At 42.1% G+C, this 26,323-nt stretch overlaps 1 protein-coding gene across 5 annotated transcripts in view; it reads left to right on the plus strand.

Annotated features, from left to right (window-relative positions):
- Positions 1-1,434: 1,434 nt before the first annotated feature.
- The window catches only part of LOC107993838 (MOXD1 homolog 2), a 141,017-nt gene continuing 116,128 nt past the window's right edge, over positions 1,435-26,323 (plus strand). For 4 of the 5 annotated variants that reach the window (XM_017050462.3, XM_062082733.1, XM_017050460.3 and 1 more), the window contains exon 1: positions 1,437-2,707. The gene's annotated coding sequence lies outside the window, so the exon portion shown is untranslated. Of the gene's footprint in view, positions 2,708-26,323 lie in introns of all 5 variants that reach the window. The other variant, XR_009832146.1, reaches the window with a different exon arrangement.

Genomic DNA, 26,323 nt, shown 5'->3' on the forward strand with positions numbered 1-26,323 from the left:
AAAAAAAAAAAAGGGGGAAAAGAAAAGAAAATTGGTAGAAAATAATTATCTTAATCTCGCATTGAATGTAATATTTTATAAATATTGGAGGAATTTTTTTTAAGAGAGAAATTCTTTTAAGAAATATCGATTTCTTTTTTTTTTTTTATTAAAGAATTGTCTGCAATACATATCGAAATTTCTTTAAGAAAGAAATACAGAAACATCGTTATCGTTTGCAGTTCCATGTGTTGTTTTCTAAATATACATAAGCGTATTGGGAATGTTGTTGAAGCTTGAATGCCCATTGCATCCATTGTATTTACGGAGAGGCAGATTTTATTTAACTTCGAAAGGAATTCGCGAAACATTTTTATCGAATTTGTACGTTCTGATTCATCGTGGAAATTTAATATTCCGGCAGGATGGTGAAAATACCATCGTTTTTTTGTGTTCCATCCTTAAATCTACGTGTTGTCGAAACATTTTTACAGGATAACTCCCCCCTTTTTTATTTCTCTCGTGTAACTTTTCGCTTCCGCCCAACGAAAGCACTGTTTTATCTTTGATCACAACGATGCTCGGTGAAACGAGAAGTTATTTTATATTACGCGTCGACGAGACTTAAAGAGACGTGTAAACATTTGGGGAATATTATAAATGTCGCGAGTGAATATATTTCGCTAGTTGCAATGTCTAAAAAAAAAAAAAAAAAAAAAGAAGAGGAAAAAAAATAAGTAAAAAAAAGGTACGAATGTTAAGGTAATGTATAACGAATTAAGCGAACTTTATTTCCACCGTCGAATTTAATCGTATCGCAATTTAACACAGACTTAAAACGGGCAGCGGCACAAATTGAAACACAGTTTTGTCAAACGTTAATTACTTTTCAAACGCGGCCATGCACCACTCGTACGGGCACTGTTTCGAGATAAAAAGTGTCTTCGTGATTCGCGAAATTTCGCGTTATTTTTAATCGGCGCGCCGTGATTTCCTGCCCAACCCCCTTCACCTATTTCATTACCGAGTTTTAAACGGGACGAAATAATTTCGAGGAAGAGGAGGAGGTTCGCACGATATTCGAGTCCTACGAACATGTTATGCGAGCCATCGATCCCGAAACACAAAGAAATCAAAACACTCGCCGGGTTGCAGCACTTGCCTGCTCCCAAATCCATCCTTCGCGAGCTATGATAAAAAGATCCATCCTACTCCACCATTTCCTTTTCTCTCACCCTCCGGTTTCCTGCTCCACCGCCTACCACCTCTTCACCACCATTCTTTTTCAGATCTTAGAAGAATGGAAGGACTGGAAAGTGGCGGGCATGTGCCACGGGGATTGGCCGCTCGTTGGAAAAGCGGACCCTGAGTCGAGTCGAATCGCGTGTACATGCGCGGCGGGTTGTACCAGCGCCGAAATATTTCTGAAAGAGCGGCGACTGACGGGAACGAGATCCGGAAAGTCCTTGGAAAAGAGCGGAGCTAAGACGCGGTGTCGAGAAAAAGTGAGAACGCGGGACGGGAAAGAAAGATGCAGCGTGGGAGGAGGGGAAAAAGGAAAGAGAGAGAGAGAGAGACCGAGTGCAAGAGCGAGAGAATGCGAGAAAGATGAAGAAAGAAGTATTGAGGAAGAGGTACGAGGGTATATACCGAAGAAACGGGTGGTCGTTCGGTCGTACGTGAAGGGTCGGCGTTAGGCAGTTGGAACGTGGAATAGCGAGGAAAAGGATGGATGGAGAGAGAAAAAGAAATGAAGCGTGGTAGGGTGAGAGTAAGGGCAAAAGGACGACGAGGGGGTATGAGAGTGAAAGAGGTGCGAGGGAGGTAGAGAGAGAGAGAGAGAGAGAGAGAAAGCTGGACAAGGGGTTGGTGTGCCTAGGGTCGCGCGAGAAGAGTGGCGAGGAGTGGGGAGATTCCCTAGCAGAAACCAGTCGGGTCCCGGCCTCAGGTCGCGACGGGTGTTTAGTTTATAGGCGAGCGCCGTACCGTACGGTCGACTCGCGTGCCGTTTCGTATTATATTTCGTACGTTAGTTATCGGACGGTGGCTCGAAAATTTTCGACTCGATTTTCGTACAGTTTGACACGGAGAGCAACGTGTTCACTATCAGCGTGTTAATTTCGAAGAGAGAAGAGTGATATTTTCTTGGTGAACGAAATTTTCGAAGCATGCGAACGTATCGTTGGAACTACAGTGAAGTTAATCGCGTGTGACGAAATTGTACAACGTGAGTCATAAGTGTAGCTGACTCCTACCGATAAACTAATATAACCGTGGCAGCGTACACAAAACTCTCGTGTCTGGACGTACTTAGGAGACGGTTACGCGAGTACACAGATAATAAACAAACAAAAAACGAAGGCTTTCTTGGAACAGTGATAGAAATATTTTCCCTGCGAGCAATTTAGTGTAAACATTAAAACTGAACGTTCGTCGTGCTCTTACCGTTATTGTGCGCAGTTTGTCGTTGATCGCGTTACATTCAGTCGGGTAAACGGTGAAATTCGGACCACACTCAAACGGTTTTTCGTTCGTGATTTAGTGAGTGAGAGTGACAGAAAGTGTGTAAACAAGGCGAAAAGTGAAAAAGAAGAGAAGAAGGCTTTTTTTATCCTTTTTTTTACCGGTCAAGATATCTTGCTAAGATTCTTCCTGCCACTTGTACTTTTCTCGAGGAGCTCGACTATTAAAACTGGCAGCAACTTCAGAGTACTTCGTTCACCGAGTGGTAAGTTCTATCCATTTCTTTTTCGATTCTTTCTATCTTTCTTTCTTCGCTTCCATCTTTGCTTCGTTTTTTGTGTCAACTGGGCACACTTGTGCCTAACTTTACTCAGTCCCGCGGCCGATAAGATCGGTACACTGTAGAAATAGTTGGAGAGATCTTTGCAGAAAAATCTCTTTGACAACATCGATGTCGATCGGTCGTCCACTTACGTTTCGAATGCAATGCTTTATACTGTTTGCTTCGGAATAGAAAACCCTTTAGAGATAGTCAATCGTATCTTCTCGCGTTTCCTTTTATCTATGCTCTTTGCTTGATCGTCTAAAGCTTTGACCATAGATGCTATCACGCATCGAGTGAGCGACATTTACGCGCCAAAAAAGTCATAAAAGAGGAAAAGATGGCTGCCCTATGTAGATTATCGAGAAAGTCGCTTTATCGTGATATGTACGTAAAAGATTGGAATCAATCGAGTGACGATTTATGATCAAATCATGTTTTAAAGTTACATAGAAAATAAGTTAATATTATATTTCTTTTTATATAATAAATATCTTTTTCAAGATATTTATTAGTAAAAAGACAAATGTAAAAATTTGATAAAACATAATTATTCTAATATGTTTCATTCGTTTTTCGTCGTCGATTGTAATAAAAATAACGAAAGTACGAATATTTAATTCGTTTCGTTCGATCGTAGAGCCACGAAATCAAAAAAGATCGATCTCATTCACTCTCGTCAACTTGTCAGTCTGTTTTATCGGCTTACACGTTCAATATTTATGTCCGTCAACATTCCTCTACGTCTCCTCCGTGTATTCCTTTTCGCGAACATACGTTGTTTTCGTCTTTTTAAAACATCAATATTGCATAATTAGAAAATATGTTACAAAAATCAATTTGATTTCACGTGGTATCGTAAATTGAAATGAAGAGAGGAAAAAAAAGGAGACGAAAGATGAAATTTACATTAACTCAAGAATATTTTTACTACATTTAAATATGCATATTATTTTATTTTTCATTTTTTTACTTTAATAAAGTAATTGAAAGTATATTTATGTTATATATTAATCTTCTATAATGTCTTGCTTTTGAAATCACGTATTCATATATTTAATTTTGAATCTATAATTTCTCATTGCAAAATTTATTATGTCAAAAATTTCAAGACATCTTTTTTTTTAAAAATAAAACTTATAGAAGATTAAATATTAAAAATTCATTAATTATAATGATATTCAATTTGCTATAGTTTTTTTTTATCTACAGATAAATGATTTGTATTAATTTAACTCTCAAATAAATTATGGCGTTTCGCATTTAATTTTGAAAATATTTCGCGTACCGGATTTTCGTTTCAATTTCGAAAAGATTGCAATTCTAAGAGTTTGATTGTTAGAATGTTCTCCCAAAATTTAGCATTCACGAATTCGAACGCTTAACTTGCGTGTATATACAGTTTTCGGTTGCGTACGCAATATAAAACCTAGTTCGACGTTCCGGCAATATTCTCCCGTTTTTTGCAATTCGAATTTCCACAATCAAGCTCTTCTAAGCAACAACTGCGCCCGCGAATGTTTATCTTGATACCGTGGAAAATAGTCCGTTTCGCTTTGTGTGAATCGCGTGACCAGAACGAAATTTCGTAACAGTCGAGAAAACTTTTAAAAACTGTGATTCCGAATTCCGGGAACTCGATTCATCTCGTGGCCGAATACGTATTTCGAATAACGTGTAGATAAATTTGCAAACTTTTAAATTTTCATTGTAGCTTCGCGAATTCTTGAAAACTGACACAACTTTCGCGATAATTCATAGATTTAGAGGTATGAAAATAACACGATTAATTTTACAATCTTATCGATCTTGCTTAAATATACAACATCCTATTTTAATTTACAACTGTAGGACTTTGATTAACCGAATCATGATTATCAATGATCTCGATTAACAAGGGTTCCTTTCGTAAAATAACAAACAGAGTTGTAAGACACGAACGATCGCGTGACAGAGCATTCGCAAGTGCAAAATTAATAAAATGAAATATGCGAATAGATTTGTTTGACTGTAATTATATCTTTAAAATATCTATCTGCAAGAAATTCATTTTATTTTTATAAAATAAATTACATATAAAAAGAATTAAGGCTAATTATTTCATTTCTGGAAAGTGAAAATTTCTGTTGCTAAAATTATGATTAGCATTTGACTTTTCTAAAACCAAATGATCTATTTTAATAATCGGATCGATCGAAAATGTATTCGCATATTTTTATAAAAGTTTAGAAAAAAAATTAGGAAATATAAAATCCAATACTTTTACGAATTTGATTAGTTTCTATTTCTAGTTTCTATTTTATATTAAACCGGTTAATCAAATTTCCTCTATATTTCTTAAACCGCGATTCTCGACAATTTTATAACACAATCTCCACGACGCTCCTATTACTAAAACTTTTACGAAACTTCGTAATGAACGATCGTCGTACGAAATTTACACACCTCTCGATATTCGTCGAAGACGAAGACGTAAGCACGAATGACCTAATTTCCACGGTTACCGGTCAAACGGTTCTTATAAAACGCCCCAAGTATAATGGCCATATCCAGCAAGACCGAGAATTTAAGAGCATTGTCGTGTAGCGGATCCGTAGTCGAAAATAAGAAAAGTTTGAATGAAACTCTTTTCACGGGGTCCATTGGTCGGTGAAAAGTCCTTCCACTCGTCGCGATATCACGGATGTCTGTAAATCTCGAGCGAAGATATCATCCTCCTCGACCTCTATTTATACGAAGCTGGTTGTGGATTCGCGATAAAAAAAATATTACGCGGAAATGATGAGAAATAAAAGGCGCACCGTTTTTCGTTTTTTATGCTATAATCTTGACGGTTACGCGACGATACACGTGTGTGACAACGTGCATGAAAGGGAGAGATATATCGCTTTTATGAAAGGGAACGAGATTTTCGCTCTTGCCATCTTGCCGAATGAAAAATATAGAGAAACGTGATGTGCGATGTTTTAACGTGTTCGAAAATATTAATTTCAAGTTCGGGAAATTATACACCCCAACGATATATGGAAATGACGTCCAGTGGAGTTTCGTTTTTTCATATCTCTTTTTCTTCGTATCAACGTTCTATTAATTCAGAACGATTCGAACGAAAGAGAGAGATATTTTTTTTTATTATTACTTTTTTTTTTTAATGTTTGTTCACACTGCGTTGCATGGGTAACGCGAGGGTCTCGTCGTTCATATCAAATTTTTTTTTCTCCCTCCGCGCAATCTGTTTCCACTCCGTACCTTTATCCAGCTTTTTCGTGACCGGCGGCGTTTCGCATCGAAAATGCTTTGAATGCAAAAGAGAAATCGGTGTTGGCAAAAATTACGGAAAATCAGATGGATACCATGATTTTAAAGCGTAAAAAGATCTTGCTTGCTTGGCAGGAAGATCGTTCATTTTGGTTTTAATAAGTGAAAGGGGGCGGGGGAAATTTGCGTTGCTTTTACGAGCAGATTACGAAAAATCTGGATTTATCACTTTTGTATTGAATTATCGATCGTCTATTGATAAATATCGAAACGATCGTTCACGAAAATTAACTAATAATTAACATTAGAAATTAAACTATTTCAAAACGATAACTAATTAACGCATCGACGATTAATTAATTGTTGTTTACGCAATAGTGTTGCTCGTTAAATTAATTGCACCAGAGGAATTTGCATGCACGCGAATTAAAATTTATTCTAAATTCTAATATCTTGGCCAACGATATTTGAAGGCGATGAAGCAATGATGATGAACCTTCGCGCGTAATATTTTATTTATTCGAGAAACGGTTCAACGATCAGATCCAAAAGCGCAAACTTCCTCGAGAACACAAATGTCCTGTTTTGCAACATCCCCCGCCGTTACGTCACCCCTGTAAAAGAGATTCGCAGAAGAAAAAGAAGGATCGGCCCCGACCCACGGCTTTGTCGTCCTCCCCTTCCTCCTCCTCGTCGACCGTTCTCCTGTTTCGATACATATATCCCGGTCGCGTGTAGCAACGCGTTAGCAACGACATCAGCAACAGCGGCGGCAGTTTTGGAAAGTTTGGGATCCCAGAGAATTTCCATAAGTTGAAAGATGGCTTCTTCGCCAAAGTGAGAAAAGATTGTCGCGCGAAAGCGGCGCGGAGAGAGCGGAGATGGCGCAGCCGGATACCGCCACCAAGGCTATACATTATTCGCTTGTCCTGCGCCAAGATCTTTACCGGCTATCTCCTTTAAGTCCTTCTTCTCCGAGCTCTTCGTTTGTCCCGGCCAACAACGTTTCCACCCCCTTCCCTACCTTTTCCTTTTTCATTTTGCCGAGGGGGCGGTCGTCGTGCGCTTTCGACGCTCGCCGCATCTGCATAGAAATCACGCGAAGAGAAGGCGATTCTGCGTTGTTGTTGCGTGCCTTTCCACGAATTGGCTAATGCGATTCTCTTCTATCCACGAGTTTTTGCACCCGCGTAATTCGCAAGTTAAGAAGGAGAAAGGAGTGTGTGTTTAATAAATGAAATTTTACAGAATCGTAAAATACATACATGTATACCGTTCGAGATATTGAAAGATACGTGTTGAAAACTAGAGGAGAAGAGTTAGGAATGTTTCGTCGGTGTAAATCAAAAATCGAAGAGAGGTAATTTTAAGAAATTTCACATGAATCGCAATAGTATTCAACTTCGTTTATTCGTTCGTGATTGCCTCTCTTCGTTGAGCCTTACATCCCAATTTTCATTTTCTCGTGCAGTTATCACGCGTATTCAAAGACGAAACTCGATAATGACGTTAAACACGTAGCCGTGTGGGCTTCGAAGAAGTTGAATCGTTAGGTCACCGTTTAAATCGCGGGTAACAGATAAAGCGACGTTAAAGGTCGATATCGGGTGTGCAGGAACGTTCTCTCTCCTCTCTCTCTCTCTCTCTCTCTCGCGTACGAACCGCTCACGCGAATTCTCGTTTTGCGAGCGCACGCGATACGATCTCGTATATTTCTCGCGTAGATTTCGCGCCTCGTATCGATCTGACTTTATTTTATACGGCTAATAAATTAAGAGTCCCGGTGTTAATGCACGGAACGAGCGTTGTTGCGTTTCTTTTCCCCTGAATTACGAGTACCCGGCATCGATAACTTTTATTTAAATATTAATCCTGCGATGTCACTATTTTTACTTCGCAGAATATTCATTTTTGTTATTTCTATTGAAAAATTGTTGCGTATATTGTAATTCCCTTTTCGAATATCTAATTGAAAGATGCTTTCTTTCTGCAAGAAATGAAAATTTAATAAATATTCCACATAAATTTTGTAGGGCTATTTTGTAACGAAATTTGTTATTTCTTTAGCAGTTTGCAGAATTTTTATTCCTATTCTATATTTCTGCAACATTTTCATTTATTTATAAACTGCCACATCCCTTAAGGATTCAAAAAGTTTCGAGGAAAAGAGTTTCGTATATGGAAATTTAGATATTCGCTTTTCTTTTTTCTTTTTTTTTCTAACTCTTGATCTACAACTTCCTTTTTAAATATTAAATCTTTTCAAATAATGCTTCCGTCACTCGGCAGAGAGTCAAGTGCATGGAGTCCCAGTTTATTGCGTTTCAATGCGGTAGGTCTCACGAGTGTGTGACAAAATACAGAACTACGCTCTTACGCCCGCTCTTTCTCGAGGGTGGAATAAATTTAAGGATTAATAAGATTCCGGAATAGCGTGTACCTTGCCTCTTTCGCATTCACCCAGTTTAATTTTAGAACTGACCTTAACCCCCTTAAACAATGATGATATTCTCGATTTAACTATTTCACTTCCAAAATATCCTGGAAATTGTACATACGTATGTAAATGCTTACGTGTATAATTAATAGAGAACACGTTGAATATCAAAGTTATTTCGCGCACGAAATTTACAAATTTTCTCTTTAAATAAGAAGCATTATTTCTTCTGTTTTATTTTTAACTTTATTTTCAACCAAAACATTCCTTGTTTGTAATAAAATTTTCGATTAGTAACCTTTTTCAAAATTAATGTATCTCAATTGGTCAATTGAGATATTTCCAAGCAAATCGTTTCGAGGATACACCACGTTAACGCTTGCGAAAAACACTCTCATCAAAATTTCCTCATCCAAATTAATAATATATAAAAACACCTTTACAATTTCCCAACGCCATAAAAACGATAAAAAAACGAATATACAAATAAATTAAAAATTAAAAAGATATTTACAATCACATACGATTCAAGGAAGAAGATACACAGAGAGAGAGAGAGAGAAAGAGAGGTGTCCTGCCGTGAGCGGAACATATGTTAATTCAATAGCGTGAGCTCTTCCCTTTATCGAGCTGCACGAACGTCTTCCCTTTCCCTTCGAAGACCAAGCAAATCACGCGTTTTATCCGTGTTTCCGTTCGTAACGTCGCTGGTACGCGTTTACAGCGTGTGCCTCGTATTACCATACTTGGCACCGTCCCGCGCAATGGCGTGTCAGAGCGTAATTGAACGTATACCTGGCCGTGCATACCTGAACGATTACGATCGTACAGGTATGCTCGGTTTTTCTTTCGCTTTCCACGCCGATCGTCGCGAATTTTCACCCGATTAAGGGTGTAGAACGCACCACGCGACGAGAGTTACGCGGCTGTTTGATATAATCAAACAGAGACAGAGCTCGGCTAATTTCAGTCGAAATCGGGGATCGCCTCGCCTCCCTAATTATACTAATACGGGGTAAACTTTGCTCCTCTGCTCCACAGTTGAAATACGCGAGTATTCTCCAGGCTCTCGTTCCTTCATTTCGGATTTTAGAATCGGATCGATTGCGTTGAACTTTTGCGAGATGTGAACGGACCTGAAATTGGGTAAAAATGTGAGCAAGTAATAATTTTATAGGATAGGATCTAGACGGAACATTCAAACGTGTGATATTTGCTTAAGTTAAATTATTGTCCAGCCAGATTAGAGGAATTGTTAAAATAAAGTAATTATATTACAATATATATCGACTATTATTAAATTATGGATTTAAATTGGATAGTTTTTACATTATCGTCTTATCATATTAGTTCGTACTTTTTCATAGAGATAATAGGATATCTGAAAATTTGAGAAATTACGGAAGAAAATTCGCATTTACTTGATGCGGGAGGGGAAAAAAGTAGGATACAAGTTGCAAATGAGGTAACGTAGGTACACAACGTTTATTAAAACTTTCATTCCCACCGATGTGCTCTCCGACGACTCCGTCCAAAATAATTAGAGGACCACGAGTTTAAGGGTCGGACGTAACTCCAACCCATTGTGCGATTCGAAATCGTTGGACGATGTGGAATTTTTTATTAATTAAATATCGTGCCATTTTTCACCATTTTTATTCAACATCCTATCGATTCGTGCAATTTTCTTTTCTTTCTTTTTTTTTTTTCACATTCACGATTATATATTCGATTACAATACTTATCGCTCGACTAAATAACTTACAGAATCGAACATAATATCCCCTACCCCAAAAACCATTAACGAGAAACGTATGTACGATCCGTTCACGACTCATTCCTTGCGATCGCCGCGCGAAACACCGAAACGTATCCAAAAGGAGCATCGAAAGAAGCTCGTAGGAGCTCGTTACACAACGTATATTAGCTTGGAACCAGAAGGAGCCAACGATTCTGGAGCCATACGCCCACGTGTCCTTATCTGGTCCACCCGTGGCGCGTGTTAATTGCCTTTAAATTCCCAGCCAATGCTCGAATAGGGATCGGCCTGTGTGTAATGACAGCCGGAAAGAATGCTAATGGGGGACAAGAAGGAAATTCTCGAAAGCAGGGATCGCGTGATCTGTAATTTGGTCGTGGAAACGCCAAAGACACGCTGAACGATTGGAGGGAGGGGGCGCGGCAGGAGCGGAGGGTGCGACGCACCGAAGGCGCACTTACAAATTACGAAGGACGGGGGAGAGTCGCGAGCGGTCGCGATGGACGGGATACCCGGTGATTTGGGCAGGGGCGACGAGATTAAGCCGCCGTCCCAAAAACCATGATTTCGTCGCGGCAGAGGTATATATTATCCGCGAGAATTAGGAAGGGGTCGAAAGACGACGAAAAGGATCGCTTTGAATTGCTAATTTCGCTTCGGGGACCGTCCTGAGTCACTCGGTAATGTTTTTTCGCTTTTCGTGCGTAATTATGGCGGCGGCAACCATCGTTCGTCTGCGTTTTTCGATATCTTTCTCTTTTTCCCCCCTTTTTTGTTATTAACTCTCTGATGGAGAGGTTTAAGAAATAATTATTGCTTCGCGATTAAAATGGAGAGTTTGGAAGTTTTGGTACTTTTTATCTCTGATTAATTGCATCGATAATTGCATTGTGCACGGTTATGAAGAATAAAATACCATTGCATGCTGCAATGGAGTTTAATTAGGCTAATTAATATACTAAAATTGAAATATAATATCAATTATTTGGAATAAAACATAAATCATATATATATATATATATACGATTCAAAATTTATACATTTCTCCGTGTACAAAAGCGAAAAAGCTCCCATATAAATCAAAAAATGAGCGTGTTTCCGGTTATTTCTTGGGCGGGAACGGTGATTGCAAATTCTTCTCATCCCTGTCAAGTGGAGACGCGGGAGTCGTGTAAATTCGCAACACGATATAATAATCAATCGGTAGGATTGGTGTTTGGTCGATGACAGGGAGGGATGAGAGCCGTGCCGGGACCCCCCTTTGACTTGCTAATTCGAAATTGAAATCGCTTGGCTCCGGCTGAAAAAAGAGCGTGTTAGCTTTTGTTCGGAGAAATTTCATCGATGGAAAACGTATTGTCTGCCGCGTTCCGTCACGCTCCGCCGGTGTCCATCGATTCACGCTTTTGTCGCACGCTGAAACCTCACCGGTATGAACTAAAATGATTAATTGAATATCGGTATATCGCGATGCGAGGGAGCAATCGATCCAGGCGTCGATGTAACACCCTCCATTTTTCGGTCGGACAAGTGGACGAAACAGGGGAGATGGGGAGGAAATAAAAAAAAAAGGAAAAAAGAGAAAAAAGAAGAGAGAAGAAGAAAAAAAAGAGGAAGACACGACACGATCGTTGTGTCGAGACAGATCCGTGTTTTCATTCACGGATCCCATTCGCGGCTCTTGAATAAACGATCTAGCGAAATAGACCGTGGTGACGTCATAAGATTAAAGAAGTCCTCGCGAACGATTTCGAGATCCGATCTTCTCTCTCTTTCTAAATTCCATTCATTTCTTGGTATCGGATGCCGCGCGTGAAAATGTTTATTCACGAGGTGAAAAAGAACAAACCGCGTTAGTTTCAAGTCGCGTTGGAACGATTGGCATTTTCGCTACTGATGAATGTCCAAACGCGTGCCGAAATTCCAATGATTGAATTGTATCTCACGCCACGTATGTGAGATGCGTCATATCACTTTTTTTTTTTTACTTCTACTATGAAAATCTTATATTTAATATCTTAAAAACCATAGACACTTCTCCATATAAAATATCGATTCAACTAATTTGTATTGTTTTCACGCCCGGTATCAATCTTTCTGCACCTTGTAAACGTATTGTCGAAGCTCCACGAGCATGTTATTGGAGGATGTTATTTTTTTTAACGAGGGCACAAAAGCTGTAAACGTGGAGGGCGTGTAAATCGTAAAGCCGACAGATCGGCCGTGTCATCTGCGTTAGATGACGAATGTCACGGCTAAGAAATGGACGACGAGTGGCACCATATATCATTTAGATAATTATATTATGCCGGTTGTGCTCGTGTGTGTGCGCGCGTGTGTATTTATAGTCGCGAGAAGTAACGTCACCCTATCTGCCTCTCATCCGGCTCGAAAGTAGTATGCAGGGAGATAACGAACGGGCTCGCGCCACCAAGGGGTAAAATATTAAATTGTCCGTCATTTATACCCTTCATTCGGCCGGGCATCGCGAGGAGGAAACGCAGATGCCTTTGTGAAGATAGTTATACTTTTCCTTTTCGGCGATGCGCGCCCCAGTTTTATCTCGGCTATCGCCTCCGGCTCTCCAACAATTAACCACATTTATTTCAAGCGTGATTCCTGCTTAAATCTTCGATTTTTCACTTCTGACGCGTGGAATTATTCGAAAATCCGATATAACACTCTACCATACGGATGGAACGAAACGGATGTAAAATTACTTTTCCACTACGGTGGAAATGTACACAAATATAAATCACCGATGTATTAAATGTAAAAAGGCATATTGCGTTCATTTTAAAAGAAATGTTTCAACTTTTCAACGTTCGAAATCGCTTAACTGGGAATGCGCGTTCCCTCGAACCGTGTCATTTTCTCGACTAATGCAATGCAGAGTGCCCTCCCCCTCTTTAAACGGGGGAGGAAGCAACACTTTGGCAAAACTTCGCTTCAAAGTTTTTCCTCGTTACGTTAAGGAGGATCGAAGGGGCGAGTTTCTCTCGCGAGGGGACGAAAACGCAAGAAAACGCGCGTTTCCGCTGATCGATGGTTGCTCTCATTTACAACTGACAATTCGAAGCGTTCGAAAATTACCTTACGAAGGCAGGGAAGGAACACTCTCGACACAGGGCAAAGAAAATACATCGTACATTGGAGGATCCATTGAAAGAGAACTCCAAGTCACGACGAGAAGCGTGCAGCAACGACTTGTTCGAACGACTGATGGGCCTTCAAGGGCGTTTCTCTCCCTCCCCTCTTTCTCCCTCTCTCTTCCTCTCGTGGACGAAAGATTTACGAATTGGTATGCACTCACATGAGAACGAAATGCATAATCGCAACCACGTAGATGCATTCTCGAGGACAAACGAGCGGGCAACGAACAGTGGCTCCCTTCACCGGGAGAGGGAAACAACAAACCCAGCCAGCCTTTATTCTCCTCGCGTGGAAACGACTTTCTGACAGAGAATTACTCGATCAAACTCGGGAACAATAGTGTTAAGCATGAATTACTATTGTCCGTAGATCGTTAAAATTATAATAATGGTAATCGAGCTTTGTCGGGCGAAATAGAATCAGATACAATATCGAGTAAATGATATAATGGTCGTAAATGATTTGATTATATATTCATTGATTATTCATCTGTGAGAAAAAAATTTGCAAACGTTTTATTGTTATATCAATTAAGATGAGAAAAAATTTCAATTTGAAGATACATCGAATGTCGCCTCTAACGATGTATCGCAACGTTGAAAGATCGTTTCAATCAAGACCGTGAATAAAATTGCCGGTTGAAGAGCGAGCGGAGTTGTTAATTCCACAGATTTGACAAATTCCTTGGGACGACACACTCACCAGTGGAAATAATTGCTCCGGGCAGAATACATACACGTATACACGTATACACGCAAAGAGGATCCAAATCCTTTCGTACGTGGCCAGGGTTAACCGTCGGCCACACGATCTGCTCATTAGGCTGTGGGCCCCCTCTCGACTGTAATATTCATCAACCACTGGGGGTTGGATATCCGCGGCGAGAGGAAATGAAGGAAAGCGGCGCGGTTCGAGATTAAAATGGAGATTCATCCCGCGAAGAAACGCAGGAGGAGGGAGAGGGGAAGAATATCGCTCGCAGCTGGATCTTAATTGTCCATGCAAACCGAGAAGTCAATGTCGCCCGTGAAATTGAAATTATTTCAATCGTGACGAATTAAAGTGAACTCGAAACTGCGCCGTATAAATTGGTAAATTTTCTCATAACAGGTGGCAACGCGGAATCTCCATAAAATGGAGATAGATATTTTCCTCGTTGAAATAAATCGAGACGAGGATTTTAGAATTGATCTTCTTTTCGCGCGGAAGAAAGAAGGAAAAAAAGGAAGAATTTTATTTCACGATAAATGTAATAAATAAGCTAAAGCATGGAAGAATTTTAAATTATCGTTAACGAATGGATTATTGTACAATTTTCAACGATTCTTATATCGAATTCTTTATATTGAATTGTTTTGAAATGGGTGAAAAGATTAAGTTAAACGAGCAGAATATATTTCTGCGTGATTTTCATTTCGAGCGCATATACGAATCAAATTAAGCTCGTTCTACGCCTCTACACCCGTTATAAAATTCCCAAAGAATTTTAAAATAATTAACCAACCATAACTCGATCGGGGAAAGCTGCATGGACTTTGGAGAAAGAAAAAGGGAAATAAATTCTCATTTCTCTAACTAGTTAAATACCAACCCGGCATGCAAACATTGGAAACGGGTAGTACACGGGTAGTATCGTTAAACACAGGGGAAAAGCAAAGGCTTCGTTAAAATCGCGCGATTTAAGAGCAGATAATTTGTGCCTGGGCGTAAAACGATATATATATATATATATATAGTCGAGCAGAAGAGGATATAAGTACAGGAAAAAGAGGGAAGGGGGGAGGAAAAAAGTACACGCGTTCGTTCCTGCCGCGATTATAAGCACGGTTCACACGTGAAAACAGGGACCATTTTCGAAGCGTTATATCGTTTATCCGCTTGCACCCCCTTCGCCTCATTGAACCGCATACTTCGAATGCTTTCCATAACGAGCACACTGCGACGAGAGTTCGACAAATTTATTTACTCGACTTGCGCCCCTCCTCGTGCCCTCCTGTTGGCGCCCGTTGCCTCTCAATTTGTGTGTAGCGTTATTTATACGCGATCGAGATAATTAAAAAGTAATGACTGAAATACCGGAACGAGAGTGTATTAGCGGGGATCCCCGTTTCCGTGGATCAACGCTCCGCTCTCCCCCCACTCTATCGGCTCTGATTGTGATTTAATTGTTAATTCGTTTATAACGATACTAATAACAAAGTAATTGCATCGTTAGACCCGAATCGGACACGGTAATTGCAATTAAAAATCAATCCGCGACGCGCGGATCAACGACTGCCCCTCCACCCTTTGATCGCGTTTCAAGGAGCGGCGATCGCACTGCTCGAGGATGCGTTTAGATCGTCGATTTCGATGCATTGCGTTGCAATGAGAGATTCGTGTTCGTTCAAACAAGAAATGGTACGATAATTCGAAGCGTTGCTAATTCGATCATCACGATTATCGAGAGATTTACATCTTGGAGGTTAAAAGTCGTACCTTCCCTCCCCATTTTACTACACACCTTCTCCGAATTGAATTGAATTTAAACGAATCGAATCGACGAGCAAACGCGACCCCTTCGAAAATAGGACAATTCCTTCGCCGAAGATGGGCCAATTTCCCGAGAAAAAGAAGATAACAAGCGAAGATAACTCTGTAACGACGAGCGGCCGAGCGATTCCGCGCGAATTACGCGCGGTGGAAACGAACGCGATCCCCGATCCTCGACGTCGGGGATGTACACACACACACATAGTACAAGGATCTCGGGGATTCGCACGTTTGTCTGTGCAGGCGCGTGTGAAATCTCTGCTTGTTAGCCGAACTGTTTCGCCGGCAGTCGTTCGCCGCGGATGTCGGGGGTTAACGTCGAATTTAGCCTGGATCAGAGGCGTATATTCGGCGGCATCGAACAGTTGGACGCGTCTTCTGGTCGATGGTTAGGTTGGAAGTCGCGCGGGGTGGGAATTTATCGGTCGCTCGGCTGGTGGGATGACAATTAACCCCCAATTGGAAACAGCGGTTTCCAACGACGATCGTAATTGAGTGTCACGCGCCTTCCAGAATTTTCGACTGCGGGGGAAAATTGTTTGCACGCTATTGCTATTCTTTTCCTTTCTCGCGCCAGGGATTTCTCGGCATCAACGGGCCCCGGTTTAAGCCAGCTTTGGGATAAGTTCGTCCTTTTTCCCTTTTTTGCGCGGAACGCTTTTAAATTCGTCGCTTAGAGCTCGGCTGTGTGTATGTAAAATATGACCCGTTTTTTCTCCTTTCTTTCTTTCTTTCTTTCTTCGTTTTCCAGTCCGTGCCCGGCTTAATTCATGCTGCGAGCGAAGCCGGCCGACACACGACTTGGTGACCCGGAGGAAAATAGAAAAACGATATACCGGAACGTTTGTGCAAAGAATATAAGAAGAGAAAAGACGAAGGGTCGAGAGGAGGAAAGGGGAAGGAGGCTCGTCGGTGTGTGTACCCCGCCGCGAATTAAACTCGCGCGTGTATCCGTTGCACACTTTTCATTTTTTCCGCAAAAAGTTTGTTTCCCCATCCGTGACTCGGCGCGCCATCCGACGGCGCGGAACACGCGGGATCCCTTTCCCCAACGACGATCCTTTTACGTCGAACGTGTTTTCAGTTTCTATTTAAATAAGAACACGGCCAGTGTTCCACGCTCGAAACAATGTAACGAGATAGCATAGGCGCGTACGTGGTCGCACCGAATAGCCTCGATACACCGTTTCGATTATAGTATCTTACTAGCTTGCAGCTTAACGAGGCCACTGTGCTCTCGAGGCCCTCTTCTCTCTCTCTCTCTGTCATTGACTCGCACGGAAAGCAAACGGACAAGATTGCTTTTCATCGCGCCCTCCCTTTCGCTTTCTACTCGCGTGCAACTCGAAGCCAACTCCCTTTGCCTCGAAACTTCATTTCTTCCTTCTATCATCGATTTGCTCTTCTCCATTCCGATTTCCTCTTCTCCGTTATTCCCCGCTTTCACACCGCTATTTGTTTTACGCTAATAAATTCTCGGGTTTTCTCGGATTTTCGTGCGTGCGTGTGTACGATTGCTCCAGGATCGACGATTACGGTTCGAGCAGAGGCGGTGTTTCGTTTCTACGCTCGTCACGAAATCGGATGATTCGTTTCGGCCGGTGTGTAACGCGATTTTCTCGTCGTTGCCGCGAGGCTCGGCCTCCGGTTCCGACGCCATAAATACGCTTACAAAGTACGCTTACACGCGTACTTACTTTCTACGCGCGGGTTCGAGGATGACCAATTTTTAAAGGTAAATTTGTTCCGTTTATTCCTGTTTTTCTTTTCTTTTTCCCTTTTTTTATTCCAACTTTTCGGTAAATTAGAAAGTCTAATAAATTTCGAAAATTGCTTTAAAAGTTAATCATTAATCACGGTTAGAGACTCGATTAAATTTTAAATTTCGTAAGTTGAAGCAATTAATCATCTTTTGAGATAATCGAACGACAGGAGAAATGTGTATAATCCATTCGCAAATTTATAAATTGCAGTCGGCGAATCGTTAAGTAATAAGCATTAACTCGGTGATCGGTAGAATTATCCCGATTTTCCACGCGCAATTTCCGTTGCCAGCCACCATCCAAGATCGAGATCGCGGGTGAAAGGAAACCGTCTCTGACAATCGATCTTATCCCACCGACCGGGTAACACGATCACTGGAAACGTTGGTTCGATTATCCGCAGCCAATAATTCTTGGAAATCCTTGCCCCGATGGGCATGTATCTCTCCCAGAAGCAAGAAAACAAAAAAAAAAAAAGGAAAAAAGCGCGAAAGGTAACACGAGTTTCTCACAGAGCAAGCTACAACGCGAATCGATCCGCCCACGCGAATATTTATATAAAACCGAGGATATCGGATACGCGCTGTTGTAAATATTTATCGAACACGACGAGATCTTTCACGACCCCTCCCCCGATTTCAAGAAGGCAGGATATACGAAACGAGGCTCGCGACAAGGGGATAAGAAGTTTCCCAGTGATTTGGAACGTTCCCTTTTCAAGATTCCGTTCCCTTCTGGTTTCTAAGGATATCGTAAATACACCGGCCGTTTCTCTTCCTCTTCGCGTGAAACCTAATCGGTATACGCGTACGAGCAGCGTCGTTCTCCGGTACATGGCGTATAATATACGCGTGTACACCCACACGTTTCGTTTCGAACTTGGAGCGTGGGCACTCGCGGAGAGGAACGCAACGGTTGTAGACGACGTAGAAGAAGAGGGTGATGAAGAGGCTGGACAAGAAGAAGAGGAAGAAAAAGAGAGGGAAAGGAGGTGGCGTGAAGGAGGACAGACCGGTGTCTGGGAGCTTGCTGGACCAACTTGTCCGACACAAACGTCCCTCGTTTCCTTCCTTCTCGCGTGCACGTCTCTCCCCCTCTCTTCTGAGCGATTTGCGTGCACGGGGTCACACGGGGGCGTGCATCTCCCTCCGAAGATGCGTGTGGCCCGCCACTATTCGCGTCTGGAATTCGAATTCGGCCGCGCAGCTGTCCGAATCTCGTTCCTCCGGCTGCGTTGGATGGAACGATCGAGGGAGAGATGCCTGGAAACGTTTTATTCTTCCCGTATGCCCGCTCGTAGGAGGATTATACAGGATAGAGAGATATAGGATAAGTTGGCTAAAAGGAGAAATTTACGACGAGGGAGGTTGCAAAACAAATTGAACGGTGACGGTTCGCAATCAGAATTTTCCTCGTATACGTATTTGTCCTCTCTTGGAAAGGAGGCGAAGCGGGATCAGAAATAGAAATTTGGCACGTTTTAAGATGGCAAATGCAGGTTGTAAATTACACTCGCGTTCTCCTTAGGATTGTAACTCGCTGAGAAAAGATACGGGTTGCTGCGATGTGTCGCAGGCTCGACGCGCTTACAGGAAAATGGAAAGTTGTTTACGTGGGTGGTTATTCGCCCCTTATTCCGCGGTTTCCTCCCTATTTTTCACGTTTCCTTCCACGTTCGTGCCGCGAATCGTGGCCGCGCGTGTGACACGATTCACTTTCGGGATACGTGTCTCCCTGGAAATACGTGCGACCCCTCGTAAGTCCCTCGCGACGAATCACCCGCCAGGGGTTTTACAGCTGCTCGACAATCCTTTTTCGTCATGGCCCGCCCTCGATGCTCGTTCGAAAACGTTGAGCCGTTGGAAAATGTACTTCGCTCATGACAGATGTAGCGACACGTGCAACACGTGCCCTTCCCCAAAGTATCCGTCCAATATTGCGAGGAAAATTCGCGAGGATGTATCTTATAAATATCGACGATCCGATTTCGATAATTGAACGATAGATTACGAATCGAATAGGCTCGCAATGAAAGAAATTTGATCGATCTGTTTCTCAAATTTTAAAAAATTATCGCACGGATCTTATTAGTACATAAAAATTGCACAAGTAAGATAAGATACGCGAAGCAAAAAAAAAAAATCCTCAAATTTGTGTCGCGATATCGCGATGCTTAAGTTTCTTCGAAGAGTAATGCAGTTAAGAAGAAGGATAATTAAAAAAAAAAAGAGAAGAAAATATAGAATACGACGAGCAAATGGATTGATCCAACCAAATAAATCCAAAATGAACAATGCCTTTACGCAACGTTGGTTCTCAATGGTTCGAACCAATGTATATTCCTCCCTTCCCTTCACTACGAAGAGGACGAAGAGAAACGAGGTCACGTTAGGGGATCCTGAAGCTGGGCCCAGTTTTTGGTCCACGCATCCACCGGTTTCGTGGCCGGGAATTCGCGTCACGTTGAGCCTCGCTTAGGAATTCATTGCGGGGATACAGCTGTGCCCCTCCTCCCCCCTCGCAATGCGCAGCCACCGCGGAACGCGGAAATTCGAGCTTACGCGGAGGGGAATCCATATAGCTCGATACGCGTCCGGCTTATTGACTTCCGGTGACGATGGGAATTCCTCGTTTCGTGGACGATGATACCTTTTTATCACGTCCTACGTTCATCAGGTCCAATTAGATCCGTCGAATCGTTTCTTGGAAATCTTAAATCAAAGATGGAGGAAGAGAAAGGGATAGATAGGCGACTGATACGTTCAATTTTGGTCATTCGAAACTTTTACTTTTTCTTCCGAGAACCATTTAAATTCATTATCGATTAATATTGGAATCACAATATTGGATTGTTGGCCGTACAGTCTGGCCGGAAGACTGATCATATCGCATGTTTACCCAGGATAAAGCGATAAATCGTAGGATGCGAGGCTGCAAGGAGCAAATTCATTATTTTAACGAGGAAAATGAACGTTTCCCTGTTTCGCTAGCAAATCAACCGGTTAATGGATTTAATCGTAACGAACTTTGATTCTGGATACATGTAACGTTGATCAACCATATTCTTCCCTATCTCTTCTCGTTTACAAGGGGAAAAAAAGTAACGTTTTCCTTCACTCTCTCTCTCTCTCTTTCTCTCTTTCTCGAGGGCAGCATCGTATACCCGTGACAAGTGTTTATTACGATCCAGGGTTGTTTGCAATTTAAGCGTAATTGCAAGATTTATACGTTTAATAATCTTCTCTCCGTTACATCGCCTACCACCACCAACCTCGCGATATTAATTTTAATCATTTTTCGCTTTTGGACTTGATACTTGGACTTGCAACCACTCTAGATGATGACTGTTTTTCTCACCTCTCTCGAACGTTGTTGTTGCACGAAACGGTCCACGCGCGCTTAAACAAATTCCCGTGCAACTTGAAACGCCGTTTAATTGCGCGAAAAGTATTGTTATTATCGGCGCGCAAGGCAATTATATCTCGCTGGGCTTGGAAAACGATAAATGGGAACGTTACTCGGGAAGAAATATTCCCCCCTCCTTCATTCTGCCGAAGCTGTTAATTAACATTTCAACGCGACTGTCTATCGGCGCAAGAATTCTGTCACGAAGCCGGAATTTCACAATTGATCGAGCTCTGAATTAACCGTACGGTTCCGTTAATTGTGTTACTTTTATTTCCACCTCCCTCCTCGTTCCCTTCATTACAATTAGTTGGCCATTTCCGCCGTTTCGAGCGTAGTCAAAGAGCGAGCAATTGTTTCTCTTCTCTTTTTCTTATCCCCCTTCCCCTCCGCTCCGGGGAATTTTATCGTGCTCGGGGAAATTCGCTCGGTATGCACACGCTCGCCTCGGTTAATAGAGGGAGGATAAGAGGAGGAGGGAGCATTACAACTCGTGTTTCGAACCGTGGTTGTAATATTCGAACACGAGGCTAATTTAATTTACCGCGCGGATCGACTCTCTCCTGGTAAATTTCATTCCTCTCGCCATCAATAACGTTAAGTATCGAGTTGTATCGGCGCACAACCTGGGCACAAGCATTATTAATGCGGATCGAATGTTGTCGCCGGTCGAAGACGGAGGAGTTTGGTGGAAGTGGGAGGCTGCGCGAGGAGATGGAGGGAGGAAGGGCAAATTGATGGTTGTGTCCATAGTCGAGGATGGAGGATGAACAGGGGTATGCGTGGAGTGTCTCGCCTCGTGGCAAAGGTCGCTCCGCGTCTTCTACGATCGCGTAGAACGAACATGGAACATCGTGGACAAAGGATTTTATGCTAATTCTTCGTGGCCGATAATAAAATTTTATTGGCATTGTTCGCTAATAGACGCTCGACTTGAACCTTTCTCAACCTGACCTAACCATACGGGGAATAATAATTATCGCGGAGGGATGCGGTTAGGAAATTATATATCCGTGTGGACGATCGTTCTGTTTAGAGACCAGGATGAACTTTAACGATCGTGCAAGCAATATAAATTAAACATGGCCGCTTATACGTTACGAACGAAAACCTTTTTCAATTTTCTCTCAAAAAGAGGAATCCTCTGTCTTGCATTAATTTCGTTTCTCTTATACAGTACAACTTATAACTGGGGAAGAATCAGAGCGTTACATATCGATTTTGAAGCGGTCCATCGTAATATCGGAAATAATTGCAAAATATTCAAACCACGTTATCGATAGCCCCAGTTTCGAGAACGAAGAACGTAATAATTGCTTCGTGGCGATCGGTCCAAGATGAAGAAACGGATAGAAAGATACGGTTCGCGATGAGACCGATGATATTAACTCCGAAAGACGTTCATTGAAATAGCTCCGACTCCAAAGCCGAAGACTTATTTTCCTTCTTTTCTCTTTGGTTCGCCGCGTCTTTGTGCCGATCCCCTCTTTGCGAGTAGCTTAATTTGTAAGTCCATCTCGTTGCTCCAGGGTATTTTTACGATTTATCTCGAATTTTTAGATCTTCTTATAATCTCCTTTATGATCCCCGGGCTCATCCTCTCGCTTATCCGGATTCTTATTATACCTTCTGGTTTAAATTCAAATTATTGCGGTATCTTATAATTGACACGTTAATCCTTCGTTATCGTTTCGTTATCTCGGAGTAATTGATCTAAATAAAGAGAGAGAGAAAGAGAGAGAGAGGGAGAGAGTTTTATTTAATCATCTTCATCATTTATTTTCGAGTTCCTTGCTTCCCTATTTATTTTCAGTAATTCTAATCTAAAGTTTTGGTAACAATGTTGTTACCAAAACGATTTTAACATTTCTGCGCGATAGGGACAGAGGACGTAAACGAAGTACGACCATATAATATTTCACGATGTCTGTTTGCACAGGCTTGCATAGTTTCCTTTGTAATATATGCATTTTCTCGTTTCCATTTCTTGCTCTAGTTGCTAACGTTGTTAAACTTCCATTTGTTGGGTCGTGCTAAAGGGCCACCGCTAAAGCACGAACAACTTGATATTCCCTGCATCTGTTTTTCCACGCATTCTCCCCGCCGTGCTCGACATTTTTGCTCTTTCGTCCCGTGACTTTCGTTCAGCTCCTTCCAACTATTGAAACGTTGAAACTTTTAATCCAACATTTCATCCTTATATACCCGATCCTTCACTCCCTGCGCGAGATTAAAAACGAATTAAAAATGTCGAGCTCTTTCGGTTATATCCTAATTATACATTCCATGTATAATATATCCATGCTCGATTGTTTCAATTGATAATTTTGAATTATAAGTCGACTAGGACGATATTTATTGGTCAACTATATTACTCGTGAAATTCTGAGATAAAAAAAAAAAAAAAAGAAAGAAAAGAATATCGATCGAAAGAGTCTTGATTTATCTGTTCAGAGATGTCGCGTGGATGGCAGTGACATTAATCTCGAGGACAATTTTTAATCGGAAAGATGCATCTCCGCGAAAAAAATATATCCTTGCGATATTTCTTCCACAATTACCCCGGTTACCAACATACATTTACGAGCCATCAAATTTTCACGGGGCAAGCAGATTCCAATATCCGGGGCAAGCTGATTCCGAAACTTACGGCAATGTACACCGGTGTTTCTACACCGGAATGGACCGGTAGATAGAAATCAATGAGGCTATCATCGACTGTTGTCACTCGTAAAACACAGCCGCGCCCTCGAAAATCGTTTCCAACATCTGGTTCTATCCACAGGTTCGGGGATATCGTTTACATATACGATATCCGTGCTCCCTTACCAACTTATCATTTCCCCTTCGCGCCACTTTTTCCCTCTGTTGCCACGTTCTCCCTCCCCCGCCTTTCTCTACCCGAATACGGAAAGAAAAGAAAAAAGGGGGGACCGGTCGCAAGCCACCGTACAGTTGTTGTTGGTCGGTCAAAGCATCCTTCCCTCGGGTCGCGGGAAGTCGGATTGGAGGCGCACGATTTAAATTTAAATAAGCGCGAAGGATGATAAAATATAATTAAGTTGGCCGCGGCACGTCCGACGTGGTGAAGTGGGGGGCCGTGGGAGCAACGGCTTGGAGTAGAACAGAAGAGGAAGAATAAGAAGGAGAAGAGGGAGGAGGACAGGAAGGGAGAGATAGAGAGAGAGGGTTGGAACGAAGACAGGGAGCAGGATCTGTGAGAAAGGGATACCTACGACTCTGTATATGTATATTATATATTACGGTAAAAGCGGGGCCACGGATATCACGTCCAGCCAGCTACTTAACTTGACGGACTTAATGGTCGGCCGTAATGGGCACAGCCGCAAGGAGAAAAAAGAACGTAATTAAGAGTGGCAAGGATCCCCAGTTGCCAGTGTTATCCAAGATTTATGTTATGCGGTAATTTCTGCGAAATCCTATCATCCCTACGAGACGAGGAATTTCACAAACGCACGAGGGGGCGGTGAAACGGGCCAAGGTAAACCTCGCTCTGTCTGCGTGCTATAACACGCTCTGTTCGATCGTTGGCGGTCTCATCGTTTCGACCTTTGGATTCGGCGGTACAGGCCTTCCCCTTTACATCGGCTCGTGAAAAGCAACGTTACTTCCGCCGAGATATCGCCGCAGGTTGCAGCAAATGGGTATACGTTTGTAAGGTGTTACAACTTGCTCGTTTCCAACGCACAGTTCAAGATTCAGAGGATGTCCCGGCGATTTATAGCTCGCGGTAAATGCAACGTACACGCGTCCAACATGGACGCTTAGATTTATCGTCTCGCCCTCGACGAGCTGAGGAGGCATCTTATTAAAACGCTTGAATTCTGCGACAACACAGGGAGCAAGATATATCCGGGAAACGGATGTATATCGTCTCATGCGATCTGTTTCCTCATCGGTTTTTTGGGGGGGAGAAAGGAAGAAAGCGATCTATGAAAATCTTGTTGCGAAGCAAGCAGAGGGATCGATTCGATCGGCCATTTCTCATCGTAATGCGATGCATGGAACATTTTTAACTCCCTCGGGATGGTTGGTTTTGTCGGAGTGATCCACTTCAATCTCGGTGGAGGAACGTTGACGGCGTTGTCTTGCTCGCCCATTGGGACCACGTCTCGCCGATGCTTCACGCCAAACTAATTACCCGCTTGAAAAAATATTACCGACTATTTATCGTTGAGAACTACTCGGTCATAGCTCGTTAAAGGATCGTGAGCGCGACTTGGACGCGGGATTTTACCGTATTCCAGTCCCACGTTTCGTAGCATATTCAATTCTCGTTATTTTCGTTACGGCTCGTTAATTTATAACGCGCATATCTTCTCTCGATACACGTAGCTCGTGCGAGAATCGTGTGTATCGACAGGGCGTGTGCATCGATATTTATTTATTGTTCTCTGCCAAGGAAAACTGGTGGAGGATTGAAGAGGGGGAGAGAGGGAGGGGAAAAGAGAAAAAGAGAGAGAGAGGCGCGATCTAATCCGAGGAAATGGACGTTTGAAACTTTTATTCCCGACAACGTCCGCGTCGATTCCAGTCATCGGGCCAGAGAGACGCCGATATCGAGACGGTAAATTAAATACCGGACTGGTTGCTCGTCCAATTGCCATTTATCAAGTTATACCTAGTCCACTTTGTAATTGAACGAACACTCTCACGCATTCAGCTCGAAGCGTGCTTCCAATCCATTCCCGATCCCGTTCCGGAGGTAAAGGAAACACTGGCCGGGGCAGATTTAGTAGAAAAAGACACAATGGATTCGTTCTGCCCCATTAGACAGTTAGGTCACCGCTTTAATCCATCGGTCGATGCACGCCTGCACTTGTTTCGATCACGTTCCGAATGCTTTTCCTTTCGAGACGATCGTTACGATGCAAACTTCGGGACCGTTTCTCTGAATTTCGACGAGGATCACGCACTCGTCGTCAATGACACGACCGAGTGATTTTTTTTGTCTTCGTCATCACTGTACATTGCACGTAAGTTGAATAATCACGATGAGAGGAAGTTGAACTTAGAACTTGAACAACTTGATGAGATATCGAAGGAAATGGAACGGCGTAGAGATTTTTCAAAAAAATCGTATCGAGATTAATCGAAAAGCAATTCGAAGGGGAAGAAGATTCCTACGAGTTGAAAGTCCAAAGTTTTAATTTTTAATTTCAATCTAAAATTTGAGACAAGTTTAAGACAAATTGGACGATATTTATTTCTGGAAGAAACAATTATTTATA

The sequence above is a fragment of the Apis cerana genome, linkage group LG12, assembly GCF_029169275.1.
Source record: "Apis cerana isolate GH-2021 linkage group LG12, AcerK_1.0, whole genome shotgun sequence".
Taxonomy (NCBI): domain Eukaryota; kingdom Metazoa; phylum Arthropoda; class Insecta; order Hymenoptera; family Apidae; genus Apis; species Apis cerana.